At 41.2% G+C, this 4,810-nt stretch overlaps 1 long non-coding RNA gene across 1 annotated transcript; it reads left to right on the top strand.

Annotated features, from left to right (window-relative positions):
• Positions 1 to 273: 273 nt before the first annotated feature.
• On the top strand, positions 274 to 3,534 carry LOC135291544 (uncharacterized). Its single transcript, XR_010354354.1, has 3 exons — positions 274 to 373; positions 1,424 to 1,448; positions 3,229 to 3,534. It is a non-coding gene; the product is annotated as an uncharacterized LOC135291544 (long non-coding RNA).
• Positions 3,535 to 4,810: the final 1,276 nt, after the last annotated feature.

The following is a 4,810-nucleotide window of genomic DNA, read 5'->3' as shown; positions in this document are numbered from 1 at the left end:
TCTGTCAGGCTGGTGCTGTGACCAGGGGAGCCTATTCAGTGCTGAGCAACTTTTTTGGGGAAGAAAATTTTCATATTCAAACTAAATCTTTCCTGGCACAACTCAGGCCATTCCCTTGGGCCCTATCACTGTCACCACAGAGCAGAGATCAGTGTCTGCCCCTACTCTTCCCCTCACAAGGAATTTGTAGCTGCAGTGAGGTCTCCCCTCAGTCTCCACTTCTCCAGGCTGAACAGACCAAGTGACCTCAGCCACTCCTCACATGGCTTCACCCCAAGGCCCTGCACCATCCTCACGGCCTCCTTTGGACACTCTCTAACAGCTCAATGTCTTTTTTGTGTTGTGGCACCCAAAAGTGCCCCCAGCACTTGAGGTAAAGCTGTCCCAGAGCAGAGCAGAGCAGGACAATCCCCTCCCTTGCTCAGCTGTGATGCTGTGCCTGATGCCCCAAGGGTGGCCCTCATGGCTGCCGGGGCACTGCCGATTCATGTTCACCTCATCATTGGACAGATTAAATTTGGATCAAAGGATTTATTATAAGTTTTCAATCCACAAAACAAGGCACTTGCAGGAAAAAGAAATCAATATTACTATAATAGTGGTGCAAATCAGGATAATCTGCATTTTACAACCCCGAACATGTGGAATTCACGTGTTTACTCCTAGGCCAGTAGGAGAGTGTACACATTATTGTATCCATTGCTGGCTTTTTTTTTTCCCCTTCATGAAACTGATTACTCCTCATATAAAAGAAAAAAACCCAAACAAAATAAAGCAAAACAAAACAAAATATTAAGTCCAAATTACATAATTTAAATGGAGCATCTTCTTTGGAAAAGGACAATCCTAATTTAGAGATTTCAATTACTCCTGAATTTACTCTCTGCTTCTTTGTTCCTTTCTGTCTTTTTCATTTCCCCCATCTTACCAAGGCTGTTAAAGAATCCCAGCCCAGAATTTGCACCCCCAAGCAGATAGATGCTCTGTCACAGAGGAGCACTGTAAAACTATAATCATCTATGAAGACACAACCCATACCATTAGGTGTATGCTGCAGTTCTGCAGACTTTTTTTTCATTGCTAAGATGCCCAAGGGTAAGGAGGAATCTTTCACAGCTATTTCAACCATTAGCTGAGAGCTATGTTCCTGTTTCTCCTAAAAATAATTACTGTAATTTTTTCATTGTCCTAAAATAAGTGCTCCACAGAAACAGGAGGATGAGAAGTGTTCATGTAAGCAGAATACACAACTGAAGGAGCATATTAATGTTACACAGAAGGAGAAACACTCACATAATTTCCAGAAACTGAAAATGCTAATCAGTTTTAGTAATAGCCTCAAGCAAATCAGCTTTTAAGGGAAATAAAAAAGTATACTATTAGTTTTGTTATAATTAAATGCTATTTCTAATGATATCAGCAGTAGTTGGAGGCACATATCTACCAGTGTAAGTATTATTTGAAATAGTAAGGAATATATAAAGCATAAAGTATGTTCTGCAAAACTGTGGCAGAAAATGAGGTTATTTCTTTTATTCGCTTAGGGTCTTCTAGAGAGTAATTTGGGTAGAACGTATGGTGTTAGTCTTCATTCACTTTCTCTGCTGTTATTCCAAAGAGTAGAATTATCTCTGATTGATAGTTGTATAAAATATAGCTGTTATAGGGTATGCAATTCCCAGTGCTGCAAATGCAAGTGACTGAAGTTGAAACCAAGCCTGGGTGAAGGAAAAGGTTGATGCAATGGGGGATGTCAAAGGAGATACGATCACTCTGAGTAGTTTTTATACTGTTTTCCTATACCTGTTGGGTCCAGAGAGCTGTTAACACTGTGTACTTAACTCTGCACAGCCTAGTAGAACCTGCTGAGACTCCTGGGACTGGGTCAGATTTCTGTGGAAAGAACAAATATTTTTTCTAACGTAGAATGAGATGTCATGGCAGGGACCCGCCTGTGGCGGGCTGATGCTGGCTGGGTGCCAGGCAACCACCCAAGCTGCTCTATCACTATATTCCACAACTGGACAGGGAAGAGAAAACATAGCAAAAGGTTCATTAATTGAGATAAGCACCTGGGGAGATACAAATACCTTCATGGGTATTTGGGCAAAACAGGCTTGAATTAGAGATATTAATTAATTCTACCACCAAAAAAATCAGAGCAGGATAATAAGAAAAATCAAACCTTTAAAACACTTTACCCACACCCTCTCACCATCCCAGCTCTACTTCCACCCCTCTAGTTGTGCAGGGAGACAGGGAATGGGGATTATGTTCAGTTTGTTGCTCCTACCACTGTTCAGGGGGAGGAGTCCTTCTTCCCCTGCTCCAGCATGGTGTCCCTCCTGTGGGAGGCAGTTCTCCGTGAGCTTCACCAATGCGAGTCCATCCCATGGGCAACAGCTCTCCATGAACTGCTTCAAGTTGTGTCCCTTTACCACAGGGTACAGCCTTCAGGATACAGGCTGCTCCAGTGTGAGTTCCCCACAGGGTCGTAAGTCCTACCAGGAAGCCTGCTCTAGCTTGGGCTTCTCTCCACAGGTATGCAGGTCCTACCTGGACACCACTCCAGCATGGGATTGTCATGGGTCCACAGTTTCTGTCAGGCACCCACTTGCTCCCCTTTGGGGCTCCTCCCCATGCTGCAGGTGGATCGCTGCATCCCTGTGACCTCCATGGCTGCAGGGGTGCAGCTGTCTCCCCATGAGCTGCACCATGGGCTGCAGGGGAATCTCAGCTCTGGAACCTCCTGCCCTCCTTCTCCACCAACACTGGTGTCTGCAGAGCTGTTCCTCTCACATATTCTCACCCTGATCTTCCCTGCCTGCAACTACATCTTCACAATAACCTCTTTTTTTTCTCAAATAGGTTACCGTAGAGGCTTTATTATCATTCCTGATTGGCCCAGCCTTGGCCAGCCAAGTGGGCCTGCCCCAAAGCTGCTGGTATTGCAAACCCAATACAGAGATTAACACTGGATAAATATGGGATGCTGATGTAGTTAATGAAGCCCAAAAAAAAAATTAAGGAAAAAAGAAAGCTTGTTTCTTCCTGTATTATTATCCAAATCAAAACCACGTTATCAACTTATTGAATCTGATACCTTAAATCTTAGCTTTCATATTTTTCAGATTCTGTACTGCCTTAGTGTGTAGCTCTGAACTTTATATAACAAAGCGTTAGCAAGTTCTCTTCACAGCTTATTTAGACAAAACAATCCTTTTCCAGCCTGAGAACCAAAGACACCGTTGCAGGCTTAGACTGAAGAAGAATAAACAACAGCAAATTGAGGACAGCAGTCCGGAAGGATGGGACTTCATAACCTGAAGCTGTAATTAAACAATTGACCCCAATATGTAAATGGTCCAAAACTTATAAAAGTGTGCAAACTCGTGACCGGTCATCCATCTTGCATCCGGCTGGCGTCCATCTTGGATGCAGCCATGTCCAGGCTCTTGTACTGCCCAAGGTGTATCCTTTGAAGGCCTTTTAATACATACCTGCCTTATTGTTTTAACAATGTCTACACTCTGTTCCAGGTAGCTTCCCTAGGCATCAGTTCCCTAGTTAAAAACTCCATGTCAATAATTTCAAAATTCAGTCCTGCAGCACATGTGATCTTTAACATATACAGAAGACAGTGATTGTGCTACAAGTATCCACTCTCCTGCACCAAGCATGGAAAGAAGGAAGACCAGAAGGACATTTTTTTTCAGAGACTTGGATGGACTTTTTGATCAAATATCAAACATCAAAAATACCAAACCCATCAACTTCATGGGAAAATTCAATACCTGAAGATCAGCAACAGGTCAAGTACTTCTGTGTATCCTTCAGCTTAAGAAATAATTTAAATAACCCAATTTTTAATAAACACCAAAGTATTAAGTTAATAATTCTCTCTAACAAAGACAAAAAGCCACCAGCTGTATCTTATATTCACTTGATGGCATTGTGTTGAACATGTGATTCTTCAGCAGCCTAAGCTAAATGACTCAGGAGCATGAATACAACATAGAGTTGAAGTACAGCCTTTGATCTATTATGAGCTGATAGTATGGAGAAAAAAGGTTTTCTGATGAGCAACCAAATCTAGTCAAATAACTTAAACTAAGGCCTTCAGCAGCAGAAGATAAAGAGGTACATTTTGCTAAGAACCCCATGACTAACATTATGAAAAATAATTTGGAATATTGCCATCTGTAGTGACCACTGTAAAATCTGCAAAGTTACCTTTTTACAAATGAAAACAAACAAGCAAACAATCCCATTCCAACAGCAATTAAAACTGAAAGGAGATTAGCTCAATAATAACATTTGTAAAAAAAAAAACTTCTGAATTCTTATACTATTTTCTTAAGAGAACAACAACCTATGGGATATCTGTGTCCATGTTTGATAAAGTTAGTTAAGTCAGTGTCCTTACCATTTCTTATCCCATTGCCTTTAGCAAATAAATGAGCAAACAAACAAACATAATTAGAAGTTAATATTGTTCTGTCCTCCAGTTATGCTGTTCTCAGATAAAGCAAAGAGCTTGATCTGGATACCTTTTTTTAATGTGGGAATTGTTTTAACTTAATGAGCTTGAAGCCCTCAAGTATCTTTCTAGAGAATTGTGAGGTGTGATATGTTAAACACTTTACCTTGAGGCTGAAACAATCACTGATTATTGGCTTCAATAACCTCATTTGTAAGGGTGTAAGGAGTCATTATGAGCAGTGGAAAAACACTGAAGTGATAGATATGCCTCCACCAGGTAAAGTTTAAACAGAAATATATGGTGGGAAGCTATCAAAAAGTTGTGTCG

Source organism: Passer domesticus, chromosome Z (genome assembly GCF_036417665.1).
Source record: "Passer domesticus isolate bPasDom1 chromosome Z, bPasDom1.hap1, whole genome shotgun sequence".
Taxonomy (NCBI): Eukaryota; Metazoa; Chordata; class Aves; order Passeriformes; family Passeridae; genus Passer; species Passer domesticus.
Note: the sequence above shows the minus strand (reverse complement) of the source record. Positions and strands in the feature narration are given on the sequence as shown.